The sequence below is a fragment of the Protopterus annectens genome, chromosome 4.part0 (genome assembly GCF_019279795.1).
Source record: "Protopterus annectens isolate FY-2018-M chromosome 4.part0, PAN1.0, whole genome shotgun sequence".
Lineage (NCBI taxonomy): Eukaryota > Metazoa > Chordata > Ceratodontiformes > Protopteridae > Protopterus > Protopterus annectens.
Genome location: NC_056733.1, coordinates 1,257,833,258 through 1,257,861,076, shown reverse-complemented (window position 1 = coordinate 1,257,861,076; position 27,819 = coordinate 1,257,833,258). Strand labels below are relative to the sequence as shown.

At 36.7% G+C, this 27,819-nt stretch overlaps 1 long non-coding RNA gene across 1 annotated transcript in view; it reads left to right on the top strand.

Moving 5' to 3' along the window:
• Window positions 1-687: 687 nt before the first annotated feature.
• Window positions 688-27,819, top strand: part of LOC122799832 — a 66,247-nt gene continuing 39,115 nt past the window's right edge. The window contains exon 1 of the long non-coding RNA XR_006364508.1: window positions 688-807. This is a non-coding gene — a long non-coding RNA (uncharacterized LOC122799832). The remainder of the gene's footprint in view (window positions 808-27,819) is intronic.

Here is a 27,819-nt window from a genome sequence, read left to right as displayed (position 1 = left end):
AACTCTGGCCGACTGCGGGACCGCCTGACGGCAGGATAACCCAAGTGTAATGACTGCAGCAGTGAAGACACTCGAACATCTACTTTTATGGTAGGTACAAAACTGTAATTTCAGTGGACTACCATCGATGTAGTAGTTCACAGGAACCGGGTTTTTCCCAAGGGGGATTATGACACTTTTTGTGGCATTGAGCGTAAGGCCTTGGTTCTGACACCAGTCGTTGGTCTCAGTGAGTCCTTTCTGTAGGATGTCAACATCACTTGGAGAGTTAATAATAGCTCCCAACTTGCAATCTTCTGCGAACTTTGTCAGCCAGAGTAGCTTCGTGTTGGCCTGGACTTCAGAGAAGTAGATAGAGAGGACCCAGGACCGAACCCTGTAGGACTCCACTCGTGACTAGTTGGCAGTCTACTTTTACACTATGGGCTCTGTCTGCGAGCCAGTTTGCAACCCACCTAGTGATATAGGGGTTGATGCCTAGCATCAGATTTTTTTTGTTGGTATTTCATGTTATGTTTACTGCTAAATAATCTTTCAGTAAAGGTTTGTTAAATTTATAATTAGGACTTAAGTATTGGTAAGGACTACAGTGACAGACCACTTCCCAATGAACAGCACTGCTCAGTAATAATCAGATGAAATGTAAGAGTAGAAATTGGCATGTTTCTCTTTGTCTTCCCAGGTGGAGGAGTTTTGGCACACACAATATTAGGGGTTACTTGGGATGAAACTACAGGACAAACCAAATTCCTTATTCTGGATCCACACTACACTGGCGATGAAGACCTGCAAGTTATTCTGGAAAAGGTATATGATAGTTTGAAACTGCAGAAAGAAGTATTTGACTTGTATAAAACTAGCAGGAATCATGAGCTATACAGAAAAACTACAATTGTTAATGCTGTATTATACCATTATATATAACTTGGTGATTACACAAAGAAGTATATATGCAAACATGTATGATAGTAGTAATGGAAAAAGCTACAGGCAATTTATCAGAAAATTGCAGCTATGGATAAAACAAATGTAACCTAATCCTGCACTTCCTGTATCTGTTAGTCTCATGATTTAAAGTCTCCACTGATTGTACGCCACGGTCACTAGACCGTCTAGTCTAGGTGATCCGCTTATTAAAAAAAAAAAAAAGTGTGTATGTATATTTGTGTGTGTGTGTGTGTGTGTATATATATATATATATATATATATATATATATATATATATATATATATATATATATAATATATATATATGGGTTCCCTTTATAATTTCAAAATACTGAAATCCCGACTTTCAATATTTCTAAATTATAATACCGAAGCCTTGTAATTCCGAAACACCAGAAGCACGAAATTCAAAATAATGAAGTTCGGAGCTTCTGATGTTGCGGTGTGTGATGCATAGGTGTAAGTATAGGTAAGTACATATGAGTGTGTTGGTTAGGAGCTTTTGTGTATGTTAGTGTGTGTGTTTTGGCTGTGATGTGTGTGCGCAAGGGGCTGTGAGATGTGTGTGTGTGATTATGCGATCTCGGAGTTAGTATATATAAGTAAGGGGGGTGTTGCGGTGTGTGAATGCATAGGTGCAAGTGTAGGTAAGTACGTATGAGTGTGTTGGTTAGGGACTTTAGTGTATGTTAGTGTGTGTTTTGGCTGTGATGTTTGTATGCAAGGGGCTGTGAAATGCGTGTGTGAGAGTTACCTTTGTATGTGTGATTGTGCAATCTCGGAGTTAGTATATACAAGTAGAGGGATGTGGGGGCACGAGGGGGCTTGCCCCCTACTTGTCTGTAGTGTAGGATTGTTTGTTTGACTGTGGGGGGAGATTGTGTGTATGTGTGTGGTGTATTTGCACTGTAGGTTCGCAGTTTTAAATTTTGCAGTTATGGGGTTTTGGTATTTAAAGGTTTCAGCTATAGAATTTCGAAATACTGAAATTTGGGATTTCAGTATTTCGGAATTCTATAGTGAACCAATGTAAATATATATATATATATATATATGTGTGTGTGTGTGTGTTTGTGTGTGTATATATATATATATATATATATATATATATATATATATATACACACACACACACACACACACACACACACACACACACACACACACACGTGGGCCTACTTCTTATCAAATTTACATTTCATCAAACAGCACTTCGCCAACACTACTACATCGAATAAACAAATTTCCGAAAACACACTTCACTGACCGTGAAATCACTGAACATATTTAAAGACATAATACCTCACCCAATATCTCACACAAGGTTCTTGTACTAATGTTTTACATATTTCTCCCAATAACCACCCAATATTAAAGAATAAATGCAACACAAAAAAACAGGATGCAAAAACATTTAAAGACACACACCGCTGTTCATCAAACTTGATATTCACACTGTCAAAAAAGTTACAATTCAAAGAGGTGCTGTCAGCGAAATACCATTCAGTGACATGTGGATGTGACAAAAAGTAGTAGACCCAGATTATATGCATGTATGTATATAGAGGGAGTGAGAGGAATAATAGAGTAGGATCATCAACGTGCTGAATGAATCCTTTTCTTTACTTCTCTGGATCTGGCAGTGCACCTTATCATCATATCAACCTTTGTCAGTACATTTGTTCTAAATAATTTCTTTAGTGGATTTAGTGTTGCCCATACACATTTTCTTCCCTGACTTTTTTAAATCCACTTTTTCTCAAAACATAACGCTTCTACATAGATATTCTATCACTTTTAAGGCCCGTTGAACAACCTTTCCATTATTCATGTGTAAGCTGTATCTACCGTTATTAACCACTGTCCTGTTTTTATTGTTAGCATTTAATGTATGTAATTTTTATTGATATGAGTATGACCTAATTAAGATAACTAGACAGCACTGACTCTAGCACCATATCTTGAGGGGCTTCACTATGGACCATATTGTTGCGAGATTTATTCCTGCTATAAAGAGGATGAGTGAAATTAGCAGTGCATCAGATGCGTCTACTCTACAGCTAAAAAATACCAGTCACTGACTGTTGTTCCACACATACTAATGTCACTTGATTCACATAGAATATCCATCACACATGTACCTTTTGCATCTAGACTGGCTCTATAATATTACCTAGAGTAAAATGGAACATGGAAAATTAAATGTTTTCCTGTATACCTAAATACCAGGTGATGTTTTACAGATTTTAGTCCAGCTGTTTCGTATTTAAAAATTAGTTTGCATGTTTCATCAAATAGAAAGTGGTGGAATGGGGGAAAAAAACTTGAAACATGGGAGAGAATAATAGCATTCCAGTCCCTATTAATAATTTTATTTCAACGAGACAGTTTTTACAAACTGAATATAAAACCAGGCCGTGCTGTTTATTTGTCTGCCCCAGTACAAAACATTTATGGTAAAAACATCAATATCATTCATTTAAGCTTGTGTCCCCCTGGATCTGACCAGTTACCGAGGCAAACACCCTGATAACATAATGCATGAACATTTCTGAATAACAGAAATTAGGTATCTGTGTTTTCCACTCTTCAGGACAAGGAGGATCACCACCCATCTACTTCCTGGCAGTATAAAATGCCCCAAAATAAACCGTCTTTGGGAATAAAGGCCGTCATTTGCCAAAGGCATCCAGGGTAACTTAACTGATATAGTAAGGAGTACTTCTTCTTCCCCAATCAGCTTAACAGACTCTCTATACCACCCATCAGATAAATTGCAGCTGGGAGCAAATTACAACACTATGAGGCCAGTTGTCTGCCTTATTGTATGAATATTGCCATCATTGGTTTATGTGTGTCAGGAGGATCTCTGCATATATTTCAGGTTTAAAGAAGGAAAAGCATAAAATATGCCATGTAAGCATGGGTATGGCTGGAGAGGTGCAGTCACCATTACTGGTACTACAGCAACATGCCTTCTTTTGCTAGGGTCAAACCTTGCTGGCCAAACTAAATGACCCTTTGACAAAATGTCAGGGGGATTTCAGGTATTATCTTTTATCAGTATGTAAATACTTGAGATGGAGTAGCTCTTTGTGTCCCTCTTGTTTAGTAGTGTATCCCACACATCTACCAGTTTCTGTAGTGATGAGTCCTTTGTGGAGTCAGTGGCTTTATATCCATTTCATTTGGCTCTTGGCATAGACACCCCCTGCCCACAAGATAGACAGCCAAACCAAATGGAACCCAAGCTTCCTGGAGATTCATGACATTCCATTCTTTAATTAGGTGTCCTTCACTATAAACAGTCCTTCCTTAACCCGTTCTTTCACTGTGTTTACTGAATAGTCTGAACTGTTCTTCATTTGCCATAATAGGGGTAATAGCTCCAGCTTGCTTTTCTCTCCTGGAAATATTGAAAAATCGCTCCAAACTTTTACTGCAGATCATTATTAGGGGGCTAGCTATTGCATTATTACTTAGTCATGACAATCAAATGTAGAGCTAAGCATCTTGTAGGTAGTTGCAATCCTAAGTAATTCAGAGAAAATGTTCACCCATTTCAGCTGAAGAGTTTTTAACCAAAATTAGAGCTTGACATTTGGCTTCATATGCCTTATAGAAATCAGGAAGGGTTGAATAATGGACAGAGAAGTAGTGTTTGGCTAAGGCAAGGGTGATCTAATGTCATCCATCAGAACATTCAGGGATTCATGTAAAATGGATTTATCAGCAGTTCTGTGTATCTAAATGACTTTTCAACATAAAAAATGAGGTTTCACAGCTAGTATGATGATTAGGTGAGAAAAGAGAAAGCCCTTCCAACAAAATGTTATTAGTTTGGTCATTAAAGTGTCCAACTCTATCATTAAATATGCAGAACAGTCAATATCCAGAACTACTTCCTTCTAATTGCTGGAAAAACTAAACATCTGTCATCATCATTTGAAGATAAATCTCAGACATCGTGTCACAGGCTTGTTCTAGATCTACACTAAGCTGTGCAAAAGCCTTGAAGGCTCTAAAATCCGAGAGACCCAGGCCAAGATCCTTCACAAGATGTTTGGTTTTCAGGCTTATTATAATGCAAGCCTGATCTTTGTGAACTAAATTACATAGTAGGAGTCTGATTTGCCCAGTCTGAGTTCTTTTGTGCAGTTTATAATCCACACTGATTATCAGAATAGGCAATATTGTAATGGGTCCTTTTGAGTCTTTTTCTGCTTTGAGTAAAAATGAACTTGCCTTTCCAATAGATGGGTGATTATGAACACAGATGAATTTGCATATGCAGATCTAATATTAGAGTTCAAGGAAGTTATGCAGAAGACGGAAAGTAATTCTTTTAATCCACAAACAGTAGATTTTATAATAGAGACTAGAATAGAAATGGCAGACCAGAAAAGAATAATAAATAAGACAAGCCTTATCTGCAAAGCCATGGAGAGGATCATAATGGAACTCATAAATAAAGACATAGGGAACTTGCAGACTTTGGATCCAACCCAGTTTGGCTTTGTCAAAGGCAGATTCTGCCTCTTAAACTTGGTTGACTTTTTCGAGACAGTCACCAAGGCCATTGATGAGGGAAAGGCAGTCCATACAGCCTACCTCGACCTGGCAAAGGCCTTCGACACAATACCCCACTCAGGTATCATCGAAAAACTCATCAGCTTGAATGTAAACCCATACATCACAAGATGGGTTGCAAACGGGCTAAGTGACAGAACCCACAGGGTCAGAGTTGCTGGAGCCATGTCAGACTCAAAGCCTGTCACAAGTGGTGTCCCACAGGGCTCAGTCCTGGGTCCACTCTTGTTCGGCATCTACTTTTCTGAAGTACAAGCAAACACAGGAGGGTTATGGCTGACAAAGTTTGCAGATGACTGCAAACTGGGCGCCATAGTCGTAAACACATCTGACACAGATATCCTCCAGAAACGCCTCACAGAAACGGATAACTGGTGCCAGAGCCATGGCCTGAAGTTAAACGCCAAAAAATGCATAGTCATACCCTTCGGGAAAAACAAGGTTACCCTAGCTACCATATAGGTGGCAATCCACTGAGCACAGAAAAGTCATCAGGGATCTGGGGACCCAAGTTGACAGTAGCCTTCGTTTGACACTCATGTTGCTAAAGTAGTTAGGAAAACCTTCTATATCCCACCTGATCATGAAGGGATTCACATCTAGATCAAGGGAGGTCATCGTCCCCTGTACTCATCACTCATTAGACCTATGATTGAGTACAATGCCCGCTCGAATGTATCTGACCAGACACCTGCTGCAGCTTGAAAGGCCCCAAAAGTTCCTCACCAAAAGGATAAAGGGTCTCAAAAATATGTCTTATGCTGCCTGACTGAAAGAACTCCAGCTCTATTCAGTCTCATACCACTTGCTCAGAGGTGACCTGTGCCTGACATATAAGGCCATGTCAAACCCAGATTTGATGAATATGCTTCACCTCACAAAATCTAGATCCCTCAGAACCACAAGGGCGGGAGACTTAAACCTTGACACGGTTATAAATAGAATGTGCTGGAGGGACAGATTCATCACCCAGAGACTCCCTATGCTGTGGAACAAAATCCCGGTACATGTGAGGCAGAGCACCTCGCTGGCCTTGTTCAAGAGGAATCTTGACCAATGGATGGGAGATCGCAGATATACCCCAGGGATTACTTCAGTGTCACTGCTTGACAGAGGCACAGAAAAATGATAGGCATAGTTTTTATTCAAACTAAAGGGGTGGCGAAAGCCACATAACTATGGGCTAGGCTTATAAATGCCCTTGGGCAGATAGCCTAGTATGAACCTATGAACCTATGAACCTATAAATAAGAGCATATCAAATAATATTAGGTTTGAGAAGACAGTACTGAGCAGAAGTAAAAATAACATGGACTGAATGAGTAAATAAAGTTATTACAGATGAACAGTGGAGGGGAATATGTTTTAATCCTAGCTGTGCAACTAAATCCAGAAAATTTAGAATTTTTGCATAGAAATATTAGACAGCTTTTTCTGTATCTCATGAGACATGAAGAAATGTTGTCACAGACAAGAAGCGTATGCTGGAGATGTAATGATTCAGAAGGAGGTCCTTGGGAACATATATTCTGGGAATGGAATAAGTCTTAATACAAAAATGACTTGAATAATACGCCATGTCTTATACTTGGAAGAGAGTTTAACCTCAGTGTAGAGATGCTGTAGTTGAGTTGGTGTAAAATAACATGCACTTATGTTTACCGCCCATCCCCTTGTCAGCGGGACATTCACAGGTTGAGCTATGCCATCCTGTTGCCGGCGCTGTGAAGCTGTGGGACTTTAAAAGTCCCATTTTTTGATTTTCGCCAAATTGCCATGGAAAAGTCGAAAATACTTCAGTTTTTTTCCATGGCAGAGGTATTCTCTGTTAGGTCCGAGTGGTGTAACTCATGCAGCATTTGGCTGCAAGTCTTGAAGGGGGCAAGGATTCAACAAGGAAGAACCATACAAAGGTCGCAACTGTTGAGCGGGTTTGTATTAGCACTTCTACAGCTGCAATATTAGGAGGAGCAAGGAAGGACTGAGATTTTTTTGCTAGCCAGCCAGCGAGTAAACCAGTAAGCCAGTCAGCCACTGAAGCAGGTAAGAAGCCGGCTAGCCAGCCACCCAGCCACTGAAGTAGACAGGGAGCCTACTAGCCAGTCAGCCAGCCACTGAAGCTGGCAGGGAGCCTGCTAGCCAGCCTGCCACTGAAGCTGGCAGGGAGCCTGCTAGCCAGCCAGCCACTGAAGCATTTATTATTCTAGTAGGTACATGTTGCCAACTTGCCTTAGCTGTTTCAAGACAGTTTCCATTTATAGTTGTAAATGTGTGCATTCTATTTTTTATGCTGTCTTTAATAAGGTTAAAATGTCCTGCTTTGCTTGTAATGCGAATATGGGCATGCTACTTTTACTTAGGTCTGTTTAGTGCATCTATTGTAGTGGGTAAATTACTGTTAAAGGTTTATTTTTATTTCCCTTAATTGCTATGTTTGGAGGTAAAAGGAGTCCATGGGGTCTGCAGTACATTGTAGTTTATTGTAGCTGCTCTTGCAAGATGTACTCTTAAAAGGTAAAATGTTTGCTTACTTTTTTTTGGTGGATGATGTTCAGAAGTTAATACAGTGCATTTGGGATTCTGCTAAAACATGTCATTTCAGGATAGTTTGCTTTTATAAGTCGCAATGTTTGTATTTTGTTTTTAGTGATGTCTTCAATAAATTTACAATGTACTGCTTTCATTATAATGCGATTACCAATTACGGCCACTGCTGCTGTTGGGCCTGTTCATTAATAGAGCTCATTGTGCTGTGTAAATTAGTGCTATACGTTTATTTCTTTTTTCTTAACTGCTGTGTTCAAAAGGTAAATCAGGTCTTTGGTGTCTGCTGGGCATTCGCATTCATTTTAGAGTGGCTGTTTGGTACAGTGAAAATGTGTTTAACTTTATTTTCTGGAGGGATGGCTGCATGTTTTGTGGTAAAAATAATGCATTTGGTTTTCTACAAGCTGTGTTAATGTCAAGTTTTCAATGGTCAAAATGCCCTCCTACATTACGTCATTTACTATTTTACCTTTTTAAATGGTTTGTAATGTTCATTATCTTATGCTCCAATTCCTCAGGTCTTTCATATGCCAATGTTTTGACAGTTTTCCAGTGCCAATGTTTTTCAAACCAGCTCTTTCGCATGCCAGTGTTTGTAGCCAGTTCTTTCACGTGCCAGTGTTTGTAGCCAGATCTTTCAAGTGTCAGTGTTTGTAGCCAGATCTTCCAAGTGCCAGTGTTTGTGTCCATCCATCTAAAACCCCTTTTTCCCAGTTTTGCACATGGGGTCGTCATTTCGTCATTTAACAGTGTCAGTCATCTAGAGCCAAGGCCAGTCTTTTCTCAGGTTTTCAGTGATTCTATATCAAAGAACAACATTAGAAACTGCTTCATGTTTCATATGCCAATATTTTATGATCATTAACAGGTGCCAGTCTTTTCCAAACCAATTATTTTGCTTGCCAGTGTTTCTAGCCAGTTCATTCATGTGCCATTGTCCCTAGCCAGTTCATTCATGTGCCATTGTCCCTAGCTAGTTCATTCATCTGCCAATATGTTACTGCACCCTACTAACACAGTTTTGCTAACTATGTTGCATATCAGGTAAGTACGAATGAAGAGAGCTGCAGCTTCATCACAGTCTACCACCAACATGAGAATGTGCAAGTGGCAGGATGTTTGGAAAATGGAATTCAACTGGATTGAGAGATGCAGTGATGTAAAAGCATTCTGCAGGTACTGCAAGAAGGAATTTCTAGTGACCCACGGTGGAAGAAATGATGTTGCATGACATGAGGCAACTGAATAACATAAGACTGCTATTCTTCAAGCAAAATCCAGTCACCTGATGACAAAGTGGCAAGGAACACAAACCTTGAGGGACCAGAACTTAGGATCATTGCAGCAGAAGCCTCTGAGGTGCTTCATGCTGTTAAAGCACAATATTTCCTGTAACAGTTTGGACTGTGCAGTAAAGTTGCCTACTCAGTTGTACAGCGATTTGGACATTGCAAAAAAAAACATCTTGTGGAAGAACCAAGGCTGAAGCCATTGTTGAAAATGTTTTGGGACCGCACTCATTGAAATGTCTCCTGCATGACGTTCAAAAACTGCGCACTTCATTTGCAATTTCATCAGGTGCTTCCAACAAGGGGAACATAAAATTATTTCCACTTGTTGTGAGGTATTGTTCTAAAGAAGAAGGGGTGGTGAATGGCCTTTTGGACTAAAATGAAGACCTTGATGAATCTGCCCAGGCTATATCACAGCAGATTTCGAACATTTTGGAAAAGCACTCCTTGCCCTGGAACAGCATTTCAGCATATGGAGCTGATAATGCCAGTGTGAACTATGGGAGCAGATCTGGTGTGTATACCAGATTAAAAGAAAAGTGCCCAATCATTTCAGAAGGCCAACTGTGTTGCCCACATCATTCATAATGCAGTCAAAAAAAGCTGCAGCACATCTACATTATGATGTGGAGGTATTTGTGCTGAAACTTTTCAGCCATTTTCAGGTTCTACCACAAGGAACAGAGACTTGAAAGACTTATTTGAGTTTTGTGGCATGGAATTTGAGACTCTTAAGACATGTGCCAACAAGGTGGCTGTCACTACTGCCAGCCATTGAAAGAATAGTGAAAAATCTCCCAGTGCTCCAGTCCTATTTCCTCTTCCAGGGAGAAGAGGAGACCCCCCCAGAGTATATGGCAGTACTTTTCAGCTAATGAGCATGGTGAGAATGAATTGCCTACATTGCCCCAGTACTATTTGCACTTTCTCTGTGCTATTCTTGTGGATTTCAATGAACGTATAAGTACATTAGAAAAATCAACACTTAGTGCCATGGAAACATTTTGTGTAATGGTCTGTCTCAAGAAAAACTGCAGACAAGAGCTGAAGATGCTTTCTTTAGAGGAAAACTTAGGGCACTTATGAGCACATTAGACAGCACTTCTGTTAAACTGAAAAGAGACTTTGTCGTGTTCTTGGAGACAGCAGTAAAGGACTTAGAAAATTGGTTTGATTATACTGAAAACAACTACTTGTTTACAGTGTCTAAATTATCTGTAACTGAGCCCTTTGCTTTCAGTGACATACTCAGTGTGACCATTGCCCTAAGTCTGCAGAATGTAGATGAAGACCATCTTTTCAGGGACTATTTAGCAATTAGGCCCTTTCTTCAACAGTTATGTACCACAAGCTTGACCCCTGGAGAAAAGTGGCTGAAGCTTTTCAGAGAAGGCCCTGAGCTGATTGCGCTATGTCCAGTAATTGCTAGGGTATTATCTATACCAACATCAAATGCTTTTGCAGAAAGATTTTTTTCTTTGGTGAAAAGTAAATGGACAGATGTGCGAAACCAATGTAGTGTGGACTTGTTAAAAGCCGAACTAATGATGACTATAAATTACCGGATGAAATGTAGTGACTTTTATTCAAATATTGTATCAAACCAGGCCCTTCTTCAGGCCATAAAATCAAATGCAAAGTACACTTTTAAAAAAAAAGTGATTCAGTTAGTGTACTAGTGTGCAGTATGTAGTTTTGTGTTAGTCTTTGCTTTAGCTTTAATTTGCTATAAAATAGTGTTAATTATACACATTTGGCTTGTGTGCGGTATGTAGATTTTTTAGTTTTCTTTCAGAATAGTCATGATTACTTTATAAAGAATTTCTTTACTTTTTTTAAAATAAACAAATGTCTGTTTAATGAGTAGTGTGTTTTTTTTTCTTTTAAAGTTTACTTACTATTACAGCTGAGTAATGTGTTTAGTTTTTGCAGTAATGCTTCACTTCATTTAAATGGTTTGTGAGTTTTCAGTATGCTGTAATAACTTCACAATGTTGTATTCTTAACTGCAGTACTGCATCTCCTTCAACACCTTTGGTGATGTTATAGTGGGGGTGTGACAGTCATATTGGCCACACCCCCATGTCCCACTTTGGCATTGTTAAAAGGTAGCAACCTTGCATGCACTAAAAAAGTGAATTGCTGTCTTTAATATCGATAGTGGTTAAGAAATTTATAACTAAAGATGGGAAAGCAAAGTCAAACTATCAATAAGAAAGGTAAAAAAATATTAAGAGACTAAAAGTATGGAACTGAGAACTATTAGAGATCAGAACTAGAATTTCATAATAAGAAAATAGGCTGTGTGAGATGCTGTACTGAAATTTGAGCTTGAAGAGGATATTGACAAATAAAGTACCTACAATCTATATCTGTTTAATAAAGTAGACTCCAGTACAAGGTGAGAAGTCAGTGGTCTAGTTTTTAAGACTTGTAATAGACTATAAATTAAATAATATGGCCACAAATTAATTCCTGATCTGAAATTAAGTTGTAAAAAGTTCATTTGTGTGCCTAACTGCCTTTGTCTAGTGAGCAGTGTTAAATGAAGCATGGGATTAAACCCTGAATATTAAAGCTGATTGTTATACTTGGCTATGTATGTTTAAAGTGTGTTGTTACACTTCTCATGCATGTGTGTTTTACAGTCAATTTCATTTCTAGATGTACTCCTGATGGTAAAATAGCAAGTCGTTTGAAAGATGTGACTTTTTTTATGTTTTACTTTCACCGTTGACTCAGTTTTCCCTTATGACCAAACCCACAAATTGATGTCAAGTAAGGTATTGGCAATAATTTTCATACACATGCAAAGTGTTATGGGTAATCAAAATTGCAGTATTTCTCTAGAGGAGCAGCTACTCATTTCCACTATGGTTTCACTAACATAGCATCAAACATGTTAGAATTTCAAGGATGAGCGTTCCATGTGTGAGAGAAATAGCTGACAAATTGTCTGACAAGGATATAAGACTCCCTTACTGCTGCAGCTAGCTTGGAAAAATGGGAGCTTATACACTAATGTAGGGAGTGAAGGATTGTGGGTACAGTCTTTCATGATGTAGTGTCAAGGGCTTTCAGTTTCAAGAAAACTTTCAAGGGGCAGTGCTTATGAATGAAATTAATCTTGCAAATAGCATACTGTCAAACACTGTACAATTTGATATGGTGTATGGTAAGGAAATTACATTACTAAGGGTTTGTTGTTTACATTTGCTAAATTATTTAATACATGGCAATTTATTGATAAGTGAATGTGATTACTGATTATCTGACACATGACTGTTTTATTAGTATTGTATAAATTCATAATTATAAACAGGTTATATCAGTAATCACTGCCAAAATAACAGTTACACCATGCATGGAAATCGCTCAGTTTGTTACAAGGAATATGTTATTAATAAAGTATTTACACTGCCCAGAAAAGAGAGGGGGAGAGTCCTTGTATTTAGCTTCAGATGACAGTTAAACATTTTTGACAGTTGCTCCTTGTGTAGTTCATTTGGTACCACTGGTTCCTGTATCTTCCTTTTGTCTTTATTTTCTTTAATCCATCTGCCAAGTCTACGGAGGCAAAGGAACTTATACCCACCTCAATGTGCATACTATTTAAGTAGGGAAGTTCATTTTGAGATAAATATGCCTCTTATTCTACTTTATTGTCCTTAGGATCTTCAACAAAGACCTTGTTCAGTTTTGGAGAAGGCCTCCAAAACCCCCTTTGAAGAAAAGATTTTCTAGCCTGTGTTACCTTCTGTTAAGAAGGTAACAGACCTCCCCTGACTTTTCACTGTTGTAATTCAATAGATCCTTTTTAACTTATGTGGAGTTGCAGAGTAATCCAGAATCTCTGCGTGATCAAACCATTAAATCCAGTAAATCTTAGACCATCTACTTGAAGGCCACTATTGGAGACCTATATTCTTCCAGACCCTGGCACCCGATATCCTCTTACTTACATAAGAGACTGAGAATAGCCTTATGTTCACTATACTATGCTTTCCACTTTCTCAAGGTTTAGACCTCTCAGGTGTGACTTGAAATAACATTTAAATAAGTCCAAGAGCACTTAAGCACATAATTATCTGAACTTTCAGCTGTTTTACTTGACACAAAAGGTCCTGTAGAAGTTTCTTAAATTCGTGTAGGTCATTTGCAGTCTCTAGGGCACCCCTGGCAATCCTGCTTACAACAGGACAGATTCAGTCTATAGATAACCATGGTCTAAATGGGGCAACATTGTAACTTTTTAAAAGTTCATAACCCTCAGCATATTCCTTAGAAATATATATTGATCCTAGACCACATTTGTGCACCCGAACAGAATGTCTGTAATGGATTCCTTATCTAATCCAGAGACCTCCTGTGTCAGAGCTAACTGAAGTGCCCCACCCATATCAACTGCCCCTGCAAATTAACAAAAGCTAATGCTAATATCTTTTTAAACTCAGCCAGAGGGAGTTGGGGATAAAGATATGTGTTAATAATTATCATGTATTCGTTCCTCAATTAAAGTCAGCAGTGGTCAGGGTTAACTCAGATTTCCCAAAAGAATGAAGAACGGTTGATCTGCATCTTAAGTGCACTAGCATGATCGCCACTCTGTAATGCTTCTATATATAGTCATATGGAGAAGCAGTTACCAGGCAGTTCCAAGAGCATGACAGTTTACAGCATTTCAGACTGGATGAGTGCACTTCATGGATGCAGGCCATATCCATATAACTTATTCAGCAGTGATACTAGAGTCTAGCCATTAGATGGGGTTTCAGATACCATTTACAGTCCAAGAGAATATGCCTGGTTGTTGCCAAAACACACAAACTTATAGCTTGACTGACATGAAAATACAATTTTACCTTTTATGTCCTAGATTTCATACTGGAATAAAATAGCATTAATGCTTACAGCAAACCTCAGGCAAATAATACTTTTAGTAAATTATTTGCAAGGAATGGACATCCAAGGAAAAGGGTAAACAGTTGGCCATCTTAACTAAAAGGAAAGTGGGGGGGAAGTGGTGTCTCTACAGGTCAGCAGCTGACTCTCAAACAAAGGCCTGAGCACCACCCATGTGGCACCATACACTACACAAAACACAGCTACATTCTAAAATAACCTGCAACTAATTTGATCTACCAGTCCACCTTGGTTAATAATTCACTTGTTAACTCATGATAACAAAGTAATTTCCTGGGAAGTTGTTGGACATGTGCTAAGAATGAAAAAATATGAGACATGTTGCCTATATATATATACATATATATGTGTGTGTGTGTGTGTGTGTGTGTGTGTGTGTGTGTGTGTGTGTGTGTGTGTGTGTATATATATATATATATATATATATATATATATATATATATATATAGAGAGAGAGAGAGAGAGAGGAGTATTTACTTGTAAATGCAGGCCTATAAATGATAACTTTAGGAGGATCTCATGATGCAAAACATCCAGAAAGTGTACCTGTGACACAGCTTTGTTCAGCTCACCATTCGTATGACCTGCAAATTTCATGAGGCAGAAAGCCAAATAAAAAAATTATATATAACCAGTAGGTCATTAAACATTGCTGACAACTCAAGCATTCAGACATAAAAGTGTCAGTATTTGTAGTTTTTATTGCCCTTATTTAAAGAAAATCATTAAGACCAGTGCAGGAGTGACTGTAACACTACAAAAGTAATTTACAGGGCACAGTGCAATGAATGTGATGCAGTTTATGTGGGCAAGACTGTAAATAAACTTAAGCGTATGATTTCATGTCATCTGGCAGAAATCCACTCTGGATGTAAAAATAATGCATTAGCCAAACACCTAGCTCTTCATAAAAGACACACAGGTTATAAGTTCCAGATACTGGATCGTGTAGACATGGGTGATCTTGAAGGAGACATCCTGAATATGCTGGAGAAACATGAACTCATGTGGCAATTAAAGCTGAACTCTTTTAGGAAGCCTGGACTAAACTACTACTGTTCACTTAAAAGTGTACTGGAACTTAGAAAATTGCCACATTGGTTAGATGACTAATTTTATTTTATTTTATTCTTCCAGTTGGTTTTAAATACCATGTTAAATAATTTTTAATTGAACTGTATATTTTGTTTCTATCATTATACATTTTTTCTTTTCTATATTGTTTTTTCCACTTTATTCAAAATGATGTGTAATAATACTAGCTAATTATACAATAATATTTTTGTAGATAGTTTTTAGGGTTCTTGTATACAGAACTGAAGAAGTCTAGAAGTATGAAAACGATCTTTGTTAACTGTATGTTTTGGAAATAGAATGGTGTTTTGCATGCAAAATATATGTATATATTTATATATATTTTTAGATTGCCAAATGGCCTAAGGTTTTTTATTTGTTATATATATTTCTAGCCATGTAGTATATTGTCTTGGATGAAATCACAAAAGGTACCACATCATTATTACTTTTATTTAAAGTACATAAGGGTTATATTATTATGACAGCTACTAAGTAGGGCAGGACCAGCTCGAATATCACACTGATGGGGGAAAGGATGACTTGTTTTACAGCATGATAAACTGTGTGTGTGTGTGTGTGTGTGTGTGTGTGTGTGTGTGTGTGTGTGTGTGTGTGTGTGTGTGTGTGTGTGTGTGTGTGTGTGTGTGTGTGTGTGTATATATATATATATATATATATATATATATATATATATATATATATATATATATATAGATATATATATATATATAGATATATAGTTAGTTAGAAAGCTTGTGAGGAAACTATTATTCTGTTAGTTTTATTTTACTTGGATTGCTTGTCTGTGTCCCTAATAAAGGATTTTCGACTGGAAACAGACTGTCTGCCCTGCTTGAATTACTTTTGACTGCTTAGTAATTCTGTGTAATGTTTCAAATTATAGATTTTTATTATTTTTTGACATAGGACAAGTTTAAGTTCGCTACTTCTACTACCATTTTCTGATCTGAGTAATTTACAGTGATTAACTAGATATATATGGATTGAAAATCTTCCACACAGAGACATTTCTTATACTGTTTTATTTGTCGAGGATAAGTACAGTGTATACAATATGTACAAGCATGATAGAGTTTATCCATTTGGATGCAATATAAAGTTATTTGCTTTTGTTGAGGAATAGTTGTAAGGTGCAGAATCATGGAAGTAAATTCACTTGGTTTCCAGGTATTCCTTAAGCATTTTCTGGAAGGACTCTAGGGGTTTCATTGTTTTAACTTCAGTTTTTAGCTTGTTCTAGAGAGCTGAGCCTAATCAAAGAATGCTTTTTCTCCAATAGGTATCTTAAATCGTGGTCTAGCTAGAGTGAGACTGTACTCTTGGCTGCCTCTTTGAGAGTAGTTTTGTTCTTTTAGAGGTAGTTTTGTTCTCAAGAGTAGGCAGTAGCTCATAGGCATTAGTGTGAGTAAAATGGTGCCTGGAAGCAGTGTCTCTGCTTGTGATAGGGAGCCAGGGGAATTCACGAAGTATGTCACAGTGATGAATATTTTGGTTTGCCAGCAGTGCAAGTTTGCATATCTTTGTCTACCATAGAGCTCTTGTGTGCTTTGTGCAGATTAAAGTGCAGTCAGGGGTCAGGCATATTCAACTTTAGGAAGCAGGCCATTTTTGGCTATGGGCTTCTATGCAGAAGGAGGGAGAAGCTGAGAGATCTGATTGGGAGAGTACCATGAAGCTTATTGAGGACGGGAGAGGTGGTATCAAGAGTTTATACCTATGTATTTTTGTTCTGTAATATTTGGAGTAATAATTCCTTTCATGTCTAGAAAATGAAGTTGAGGTAAAGACGAAAGTTTCTTTGGGTTGCAGATAGCATAATGTGTGTTTTTATGGCGTTTATTAAAAGTCTGATTGAAACAAATTGCATAAGGCTGAAATATGTACTGTATATTTGTTTGAAGAGACTGTTGTGTTTTGTTAGTGTCAAGTAGAAGAATCTTATCTGCATACATTATGATGTTTATATTAGGGAGGTCAGGGGTAATATTTCTGATAAACTGGTAGAAAGTAGGGGGCTTAATACTGAGCTTTGTGACGCACTAGTATTTAGTGTACCTGTGTCTGAGAGGTATTGTTACTGTATATTTGGAAAGATCTGTCTTTCATGTAGGTTTGAGAGCATGAAATTGTGTTGCAGCCAAAGTTCATTTGTTTCCGTTTGTATAGAAGGTTATGGTTAACAGTCTCAAATGCTCTTGTCATATCAGCAAATATTCAAGTTGTAGAAAGGCTGTTCATGGTACTGTAGATGTAATCAGTAGCAAAAATTCATGTTGCTGTGGTGCTAAAGGAGGTTCTGAACCTGTGTTTTCTGTCACAGAAAGAGAACACAACTGTTAAAGTATTTAAATAGCTGTTTATATAAAAGATTCTCAGATATTTTTGTCATGGAACAAAGATTGGAAGTAGATTGTAGTTCCAGAGTGGTGGCACCCTGAACAGATGTGCATGCCTGTGCTTCATAGGTTTTTGCATTAAAAGTGTGTTTAAATCAAAGTAGAGCCTTCTAGTAATGTGAACAATTTGTTTTGAATGGTATGGGAAAAAAGGCAGCCCAGAAAGAGAAAGGATTGGAAAAGAAGTGCAGAACTGAAAGTATAATGGAAAAAGATCAAGACTGTGAGGTGTAGTTACTGACAACATGGCAGGAAATAAAAAAAAGTTACAACTATGCTGAGAGAAAAACCTTCTGCAGCAAAAGAAGACATTGGAAGAAGTATAGCAAAGTTTGAACAATGATGCAATCCAGGGTCTTATATCTACAGATTATCAGGTGTATGACAACTAGCTTTGCAAAGTCATAAGATGACAGTGTTTGTGTTGCAGAGAAAGTGGATGTGACGGGAAATGGGGGGTAGTAAGTTTTGGATTGGTCAGGAGTGCAGTATTGGTTACAGAGGTTATGAAACAGTCAGCAGATGTAGATGGTGTGGAGATCAATTGTTTAAATCATAGGAAGTGTCTCCCTGTGTTACAGGAAGGTCTGAACTGTAAATTTTCTTTCTTTTTTTTCTGGACAGTTGCAAGGTGGATAGAAGACGGTAGTGAGAAATTGGTGGAGCTGCATTAGGTAAGGCAGGTGATAGGGAAGTAAGATGATTGAGGGGAGAGTGTGTTAATGTAAAGTGGTTCAAATAGTATATGACTCTCAAGTGAAGAAGGGGAAACCATGGAGAGATGCATAGGTAGGATAGATTGATAGAAAATAGAGGAGTAGGAACTAAATGGGAAGGATTATGAATACGTGTAGGAAAGAATTAGTTGGACGTTATGGTGGGACAGATTTGCAAGGCAGGTGATAGTAAAATGAAAATAAAAATAAAAAAATATCAGGGGGCTATTGGAATATGTAGAATGGTTGATAAGGAAAATTCCTTGTCATAGTTATAACAGCTTTTAGGGAGACAAGGGTGTGTTTGCTAGTCAGAGAAGTTATTTCTCTGAGAGGGGAGGTGACAGTTGTAAATATGTATATAGTTTCTTGGGGAGAGGGGGGAGGGGTGAATAAGATGGTACTACCTATAAAATATAAAGAAAGAGAGACCTTGTGACAGAGAGGTTGGAAGCGAGGTTGTGAAGGGAATGAGGTTTCAGCAAGAATTCCAGAGAGTAGACATAGAAAAGAGTATGTGATAAACATGATTGGAAAAATATCAAAATAGATTCTTGGAATATAAATGGCCTTGCGGGGAGAATTAAGATATTTCTCTTCCTTGCCTTAAATATCCCAACATTCTAAGGTTTTGGTCCTGCAGGAGACCCATTTAAATGTGATCCAGAAAAGGAAAATTACTGGGGGGGGGTACAAGTTGTTAGCCAGAGCTTCATGGGGATATAGAAGGCAGAAAAGGGGTGGTAATATTAGTAAAAAAGAGTTGGCCATTTTAAATATAGGACTAAATAGAGTATGGAGAAGGAAGATATGCAGGGATTGAGTTGTATAGGGGGAGGTAAGTACTCAGTAGTGTTGGTGTATATCCTAGTTGGGGTTAGCAGAAGGAAATTAAGAGATTTTAAATGTAAATGGTAAGATTCCAAAAGGGAACAGTGGTGATTTTAGAGAATTGGAGTATCACAGTTAGGAGATGAAGTTGAAAACGGACCAAGAGCAAGGAGGCTAAGCAAAGAAGGCAACTTGTTATCTAATATTACTAAGGAGGTAGTATGGCTGGATGTTTACAGTGATTACGTTTACAAACTCAGGGTTTACATAGGCCATTTAAAAGTTTGTGTCTTTATTTTCCCATATGCATAAAGAATACCCTCAAACCAATTTGTCCTATAATGTCTTAAATGTTTTAAGATCTTCAGACAATCTTATCTATCTTTGGTAATGAATTACAAATTTGACCAGCTCTTAAATGGGAAAACCCTTTAACTTGGTATTTACTGGAGGTTGTTCAACTAGTAATGTATTTCTGGTACCAGTACCATGATCAGCAATGTCTATGTCCAACATCTATAGAAGAATTCTTTATACACATAAAGGTCAAAATCAAATCACCTCTTAAAAAACTGTTAACTGAATGCAGAGACAGTTGTTTTAGGCTTCATTTGTATGGCAGATGTTTATAACCAATACGTTCTAACTTCCTCATTTGCTCGACGTTTAAGATACAAAAGGGAGGTCCATATTCCATTATTGTACTCACACTTGTATATATTTTAAGTTTTTCTCTACTTGTAAAAAAAAAATCAAAGAATATTTCTAATAAACCCGTAGTATTTCTATTTATGTTTGTAGCATTCTCCTCAAATTTTAATTTTGTGTTTACCATTATATTTAAGTCTTTTATCACATGGGACACTGTACAAACATTATTATCCAATGCATAAGGATAGACATTGCTAGATCCAAAATACATAACCTTACATTTGTTAGTGTTACAACTCATACCTCTTGACAACACCCACTCATATAATCTAAGTAATCTTGCAGCTGAAAGCAGTCATTTATATTAATAACTGGACATCCATTTTTAATATCATCATCCAATTTACTGAACCAGATGCCTTCCAAACTAGGACAAATTGACATCAGTCCAAATAAGAGTAGTCCCAATAACTGTCCATTTGGAACACTTCTATAAATTATTTTATAATCAGAGAAACATTTTTTTGGTTTTCACTTTATATCTTCTATTAGATAGCCATTGTACAATCCATTTTATTTTATATGGATTAACATTAACCTGTCTAAGAGTTTTATATACCACAGTATGGGAAAGTGTCAAATGCCTTAGCAAAATCCAAAGACAAAACATGCACTGCAAAACCATTATCGAAAGCACAGATATTCTCATAAAAAATCACATTGGTTATACTCAGTCTTCCTGAAAGAAATCCATGTTGGTTTATTTCCAATCTAAAATGTAATATTTTCTTAAACTGTAGGTATATTGCCATTTAAAAACACTTTTCCAATATACACATGTTGCTAATTGGTTTATAATTATCAATCATGAGTCCAGGTTTACATTTTTGAATTGGTACCACAATTGCCTCTTTCCACAGAAATGGCACACAAGTCTTTTTGAATAAATATACCAAACAGGGCATCAGTGCTCTAACTGTTCCATTCACAAAAAAAAAAAAAAAGTTTAAACTATCTGGACAATAAGTAGATTTAGATTTAGTACTCAGTAAAGTTTTATAAATGTGTTATTTATAGTTGTGGGCAATTCCCACCAACTGACAATGGATGTAAGTTGTAAAATTTGCCATATCAGCAAATAAATATACCAATTCACCTGGTTCTGCAATAAAATTTGTCTCTTTCTTTATCAGAGTTCCTGAGACCTTATCAAGTCCATAGCTTCTCAAATGTTTAAATAAGCCTTTATTGCTATCCTTTAATTTTAATTGAAAAGTTAATTCATAATTATTTCTCACTGTTTTTATTTCATTTTAATAAATACTTCTAACTCTTATTACTGCCTGTAAGATGATCTTTATAGCACTTCCACATTTTAATTTTTCTCCCTCTCAGCTTAGTTTTTTGTTCCACCACGGATTATTATTTTTTGTATTCTTAGGGTTTAAACATACTGGAACAAAGCATTCTATCAAATCATTTAGATAGATAAAAAAATAATAATTCCAGTTATTTTTCCTACAGCTTTACCATCAAAAGTTGTTCCAGTTCCATAGACTAAATTCATCATTTATTGATTCAGTTAAAACCTTTTAACTAATTCCATGTTTTTTACTTGGTATAAAGCTGGGAATTGAAACTTCAGAAATTGCACATTCATGATTTGATCTTCCTAACTGTGACCTGTTTCACAATTCTCTAATTTCAATATTTTTTTATCCCTGCAATATCCAGAAGGTTTTTTCACTCAGATTCTTTTTCAGTTTGTGTGTAACAATTTCCTATACTCTCTGTTATCAAAGAATTTATTAAATTAGTTGTTGTAGGTACTGTTCATTCAGCATTAGGAGCATTTATATCACTTGTAATAATGTAAACTTTATTTTAAAAAACATTTGGTAATAAGTTGTTTCAGCCTAATATCAGATTCACTGCTTATATTTGGAGACCAGTAAAATATAGCTGCCTTGCGGGTAAATTACCCATCTACAATTTGTACTACAAACAATTTAGTGATTTCATCACTAAATATTGATACAGACCCAAATTTCTTAAATACATAATAATAACTTAAATACAGATTGATTAACTTCCAGCCCTACATTTAGATCTAAAGGTATGATGCCCAACAAATCCAGGAATTGTTTGTGGTTTCTTATTACTAAACCATATTTCTGTTATAAATAGTATATCAGTTGAATCATCTGCTATAATAGCATCAAATTCCATATGTCTGTTGTTTAAACTGTGGGCATTAGCTGACAAACATTTTAGACTAATAGTATCATGATTTGAGGAACTCATGGATTTACTTCTAAAAATTTTAACCAGTTTTGTTAAATGAAGTCCCAGTACTATGTTACCCATAAGACTCGATTGCAGTTTATCCTTACAAAAAACTGAGGTTAACATCAGAGATTTCCCAGTAAAAGATAACTTTTACTACATTTAATAAAGATTCATGCATCAGAAAGTTTGTAACTTGTCTTGTTTGTAATCATATGGCTTCTCAAAAACAACGAGCTGGTAGGATGTCTCCAAAAAATTCAAAGCCTAAGGTTGTACTCAGTTCATTGTATGCCTCACAGTCATTGAAATTATTAATTCAGATAGCATTATTATCACTTTATAACATCATACCTCAGTCCCTTGTTTTATATTTTCTTGATGCTGCCTCTGATATCAACCATTAGAGATAGTAATATCACTGCATTTCTGTTAACTCTAGGTGTAATATTTCTCAAAATCCTCAACATAGTCACCTATAGTAAGAATTTGTTTCAGCCGTTTTACTTGCTTTGTTACAGTTACCACACTGTCAGAATTTTCACCTTTTTTACTCTTATCACATTGTAAGCTTCCCCCTAGTACTCTTCACCTGCACTTTTTCGTAACCAGAGTAAATTTATTTTCCACCTGAATTTCTTGTATGTCACTCTATAAGTGCTTACTGTGCAATTCAGTATCACTACTTCCTCAGTGGGTCTATTAATCACTCCGTCTATCTTAATTTCTGTTACCCTGCCTTGAAACAACACCTTGTCATTATTATCAGCATGCACTTCAGTTTATACACATGCCTCAACACATTCTGTGTTACTCCATATTGGGAAAATTTCACAAATCACATTGATTGTGCTACTGATCTGACCTAGTTCCATATTTAATAGCCTTTTTTCTACTTGCGTTGATTTAAAATAGCTAGTAATCTCAACCTGAGTTTGAGCTTTTTAAAATGTTTAAATGTTAGAAAGAGATTGCATTGTTCCCTTTCCTTGCCAGTATTATTTGACATGCAATTACTGCAGCAGTCATTACTTTCTATAAAATGTAATACTCAAAACATCAAACATTTTAAACATTTTCTTACATAACCCTTTGAAGTAGGCCATTTAAACAAAGCTCATCCATTTCTTCCATTCCAAGCAAAAGAATAACAAAGTACTTAATTTCAGACATAAGCTATCACTACCTGACACTACCCAACATGCCTAACACACAAAGCTGCAAAAATGAGTCTTCGCATCTTCAGGCATATGCAAGCTGCGTGGCCGCTGTCTATCTCATCCACTTATTGGGTGTTCTACTTATACTCCTGCTCTTCCTGGACATGATCCCCTTTTTAATTTGCACTTAAATCATCAAAGCACTCAAGCCCTTTAAATTTATATATGTTGTTCATTATGTCCCCTTGTGTTGTTAAAAGGACATTCAAGAGAACAAAATACTGCAGAGTGTTGGGAAGCAGTAACACGCTAGATTTACACACTAGCTCATGTCCACTCAGAGTGTTATACTTATGGCCCTGCTCTTCCTGGAATTGTTCCCCCTTTTTTAATTTACAGTTAAGTCACCAAAACACTCAAGCCCTTCAGATTTATAAATGTTCCCCTTAGGTTCTTAAAATGTCAGTGATTTTGGCAGGAGAAAGGGAAGATGAGCTTGTTAGACATTGGCGAGTTAAAGCATTTGTTTTGGAACATGAAAGAGAGAAGGAAAAAACAAGAAGTTCATGATAAAGATAGTAGAGGAGGAAATGGAGAAACATGGGAGGAGAAAAAGAGGATAAGATGAATTGTAGATGAAAAAAGAATAAGCAGAGATTGGATTAGAGTAAAAAGAGTTATCGGAGGAGTTGAGGGAGATTCAGAAAGAAAGAAGAAAAGGGATAACAGGAATGAAAGGGAAATTAGGCAAATAACTTAGAAAAAAGCAGGATGAAAAAGTGTTGGATAAAAGAGTAGTAGTAGAAAAGAGTTTCCCAAAGGATACCCTAAGAGCTGTAAAACATTTAGCAATGAAAGTAAGGCAGCAGGAAGCTGGATGAGGTATTTATCAGATTTATGTGGTTAAAGAAAATGATGAGGATGAAATTAAGAGAAATTTTGGAAGTGTTCAAGGAGTATTGTCAGGTTCTGTATACAGAAGGTGAAAGATAGCAGGATGGGGTAGAAGAGATGTGGAGTTTTTCAGAGATGGGAAGAACAGCAAATTAAGAAGATAAAATGAAGCTGGTACAAGAAATAGAAGAATCATTGATTGAGGTATAGGATAGAATGGCTATGGGGAAATCTTCAAGATCTGATTGTCGTAAAAGAGTGGGAGATCAAAAGTTGGCTTAAATTGTTTAATAATATTCTAGCAGGGAAGCCTGTACCTCATCATGGAAGGAAGCCTTGATAGTAGTTTTACATAAGGAAAGAAGAAATCCTGTTAGGCCAGTTTGTTATAGGCCAATATTGATTTAAACCATGATTACAAATGCCTCATTAGTAGCTAGTAGACTTGGGAAACTGCTCCCTAAGATTATTAAATTAGATTAGACAGAATTTGTAGCATGTCACAGAACTGTGGATAATCTGATTTGCATCATGTTATGAATGGAGGAGCCAACACTGGTGTCATTAGATGCAGAGGAAATATTCAACAGGTTTAGATAGAACTGTCCTTTTGAATTGTTGAAGAGATGGGGAATTCCATAGAGTTTGGTAGATATGCATAAAATATGTATAAAGAGGCCAGGACAAAGGTTAAAATAAGGGCAGGGTTGTCAGAAGGCATCAGTATACAGATGGGAATCAGAAAAGGGTGCCCCTTATTGCCCTTACTGTTTGCAATATGTCTTGAACCCATACTGGAGGTCTTGAGAAAGGAAGAGGTAAGGAGATATATGTGGAAATAACAGGAGATGAAATTAGCATTATATGCAGATGTTGTGTTCTTAACCATGACTAATTGGGACCGAGATAAGGAGCATGAGCGAGGTGAAGAGAATTATGCTCTGTATTATAAGGACATGAGCTACTTGTGAATGTTGTTAGGCCCAACTGTGAACTAGTTAATAAGGGTTGCATACAATAAGATTGTGGAAAACATTAGAGCACAGTTGCTTACGTGGAAGGGGATTCTGTTAGAACTGGGCCAAAGAGTACAAATTTTAAACCTGTTTATAATGCTGCAGTTTGTGTTATGCTGGGCAGGCTTCTTGGTAAGTGCCAGATGGGAATATACTGAAAAAGTGAAGCAGATATTTACAGAATTTGTTTGGGATGTTGTAAGTTACAGGTAGATTGTGGGACAATGATTGGTTGAAAAGAGAAAGAAAGATGGAGAGTACAAATCTGAAAGAAGAGTTGCAGGGAGGTATTATTGCATAGGTCTTGAAGATAATACATAGTAAGTTCACTAGAGACTGAAAAGATATTATTGATTTTTTTTTTTATTAGAAGTCCCGATAGAGCACCTGTCGCTTCAGTGGTCGAGCAAGGTACAGAGATTATTTAAAAGTATATGGAATAGAGAGGAATACCAAAAATAGAAGAGGTTAGTCAGGAAGTAGGGGGATGTTGGAGAAGATAAAACAATAACACAGAGATGGAAGAAAAAACAGAAATAAATTATTGGTCGCAGTTGCTAGAGGAAGGAAAGTATAAAGAATGGTAGAATGTAAAGTCTAAATATGGATTAGAGGAGAGTGGTATGGGAATTTTAAGGTTTAAAACATAAGTGGAAAACTGGAGAGACAAATAGGTTAAATATCAAAAGCTTAGAATAATTGAAGTGGATGATTAGAAGGCAAGAATGGAAGATGAATAATTAGGAGTAGCAAACATGGTTGGTGAGATTTAACAAGAAGCATGTGGAAGAATTAACAGAAGAGCTGAGAAAAGAAATGGAGGGGGATGGGTCATGAAGAGTGAGACAAAATGGTTAAAAATTCCTAGGTATGTGTAGAAAGCAAGGAAGTTTAAAATATTTGCAAAGAAATACTTGCATATGTATTTTCACACTCCAGAAAGACTAGTTAGAATGTTCCCAGGAGTGACAGACAGTAGGCAGTGTAAGAAGGATAGAGACTCCTGGTCTGGTGTTTTGAGTGTGTGACATACTAAGTACGTTCAGGGAGGAAATGAATCAGTTGTTGAAGGAGAGATCAACAGAGGCTAGACAAGTTACTGTTTCTGCAAGACTATGAGGGCAGGAATCCAGTGGACATTATAAAAAAGTAGGTAAGTTGATGCTGGCAGAGAAATAAAAAACAAACAATTGAAGTATGAGGAAAGTCTTAAGCGAGTGGAAGGAGAGAGAGAGTGCTAACTCAGAGGGAAGAGGATGAACAACAGGAAATATAGAAGCTATAAATAATGTGATTGGTTCTATCTCCCTCTTCCCCTCATTATACTTCCTACCATTCCATTCTCAGAGTAAATGAGGAATGGAAGTATAGTTAAAAGATACTGTCTTAAATGCAATCAGCATTAGTGTAGAGAGGAGTTAATAACAGGTCTCTGGTTATATTGAAAGTAGGAGTTGGGGTTGAGGGAGGGGTATTAGTACTGTAAATGTAGGGAAGTGATAGTCCATGAAGTATGAGAATAATGGAATAGAAGAGGGAATTAAATAAGTGAGAAAATATTAATCTGTTAAATTTAGTTAGATACAGGATTTATCTTTTGTTTTATCTTGTGATTGAGATGTTAGGTACAGTTGAGTTGTGTAATCAGCCTACTGCATAGCAAGAGATAAGAATGTGAAAGTAATATGGGTGAAAATTTGGATTTTTTTTCCTTTTGCGATGATGGAGATGCTACCTGTTTAAAATTTTAAAGAAGTTCCTTTATGATTTACCTACGAAGATTGTAAGGAAAAACTGTGTGTGTAACTATGCTAAAAATGTATGTAACTATGCTAAAAATGTAGTGATGTGGATGCAGGTAAACTGTGATAGTTAAACATCAGTGTTTTGATAATTATGTGTCTGTGTTGTATTTTTTTCTACATCTGTTAATAATTTGTTATTGTGGTTGTTCAATAGTTATCACAAAAAAAGAAGATTGGAAATAAGTTTGTAATCTTTATTTAGTGGTTATGGAATGTTTAAAGGGGGTCAGGAAAGAAAGTAGTGGATAAGGGATAAGTTACAGTTGTGTGTAAGAGGTTTTGCATTTTTTTCAGCTGCTAGCTTGAGAAATTTGGGTGGAGTTTGCAACATGGGTTTTTTTTGTTTTAAGAGAAGTGGTTTCATTTCTTTGGATGAGATGACTGAACAATGAAAAGTATCAGCTAGATGTTAAAGCTGCATGGGTGTGTTTATATGATATTTGCTAGTAGGTTAGTTGGAAGGGGAGGGGATACATTAGTAATGTCTTCTGTAGTCAAAGGGAAGAACGATTTAAAATTTCTGGGGAAGCAGTTATGCTCTTTTTTTCTGTTTGTTATTAAAGGAAGCTGAAGGATCTGTAATTTTTCCAGTGAGTTAGTTTACTTCTTTCTAGAACAGTTTGGGGTTTGAAGAAAGAACATTTTGTTTTTGCCTTATCTAATGGT